Consider the following 1295-nt stretch of genomic DNA (forward strand, 5'->3'; position numbering starts at 1 on the left):
TGTAACCTTCCTTAAGCCCCGTGCCCCCGGACGGTGGGCTGGGGTCGGGGCAGGTGCGGCCGGCTGGGCCACCAGGCCAAACGTCCCGGGCAGTGGGACCAGATGGCCCGAGTCGTGGCCGGCCCGGCTGGCTCCTGCACTTGTCCCCTCCGGTCGGGTTATGTAAGTCCCCCCACTGCGTGGGGGCTTAATAGCCGGCGTGGAAGTGTCTCCCGGCCCGAGCGCACAGGAGGCCGGTGCCTTAAGCTCCCAGACAGGGTGGGGAAGAGAGGCAGCGGATTAAGCCCCCCACCCCGGAGCGCCGCCTAAGTGGCGGGGGGTGGACCCTTAAGCCCGTGCCCCACGGACAGTGGGGTCGGGGCAGGTGCGTCTGGCTGGCCGGCAGGCCATCTGGCCAGGGGAGTAGGACCAGGTGGCCCGAGTGACGGCCGGTGGACCAGATGGCCCGCGTCGCGGCCGGGGCTTCTGACTCCTACATTTGTCTCCGGTCGGGTTCCAGAAGCCCCCACTGCATGGGGGCTTAATAGTCGGCGTGGAAGTGCCAGCCTGCGGCCCCCGGGCAGCCGTTGCGCTGTTCCCGGCCTCGGTTCCATGACATCCGTGGGCTGCTCCCGGTCAAGTCCATAACTGGGTGGCGCCTGGAGCGGGGGCCCCCTTCCCTCCACGGGGCTATAGCCGCTCATAGGGTCCAGCATTGAGTGCCATGGCGTTCGTGGGTTGCTCCCGGTCCTCGGCCCAGTGCCTCCCATGTGCGGTCAAGTCCAGAACGCGGTGTGTGTGTCAAGGGCGCTCGTAGTGGCCGGGCCCGAGTTCCACAGCGTTTGTGGGTCAGTCACGGAGGGCCAGGCTCTAACGTGGAGGGAGAAGCTCTAAGGGGGGGCCCGGCCGGAGTCCTGGGGTGGCTGGGGCTGCTTCCACCCACCCCTCCTCCCCCTGTCTCGGAGGTCCCCGGGCCCAGCGTTGGTCGCGGGGAGCCCCGGTGGGGTCCCCGTCGCTCCCCACAGGGAAAAGCTCTAAAGGGGCCTCGCCGAAGCCCCGGGGCAGCAGGAGGGGCTGGCCCCTGGCCTTGCGTGCCTGCCTCACGAGTGGGTTAACCGGCCCCCCGCCCCCCAAAAGCCCGGCGGTGGTGCCGGGGAGCCCTGGCGGCGCCCCGTCCCTCGCCGGAGGGAGAAGCTCTAATGCAGAGTGGGGGAGGCTCCAAGGCAGCCCGGGCCAGGGGCTCCAGGCTGCTGCAACAACCCCGGCCTTGGGTGCCGTGTCGATCCTGTCCCCCGGGCCCGGCGGCAGTTCCCGGG

Source organism: Ambystoma mexicanum, chromosome 4q (assembly GCF_040938575.1).
Source record: "Ambystoma mexicanum isolate Mex_15411 chromosome 4q, UKY_AmexF1_1, whole genome shotgun sequence".
In the NCBI taxonomy this organism is placed as follows: domain Eukaryota; kingdom Metazoa; phylum Chordata; class Amphibia; order Caudata; family Ambystomatidae; genus Ambystoma; species Ambystoma mexicanum.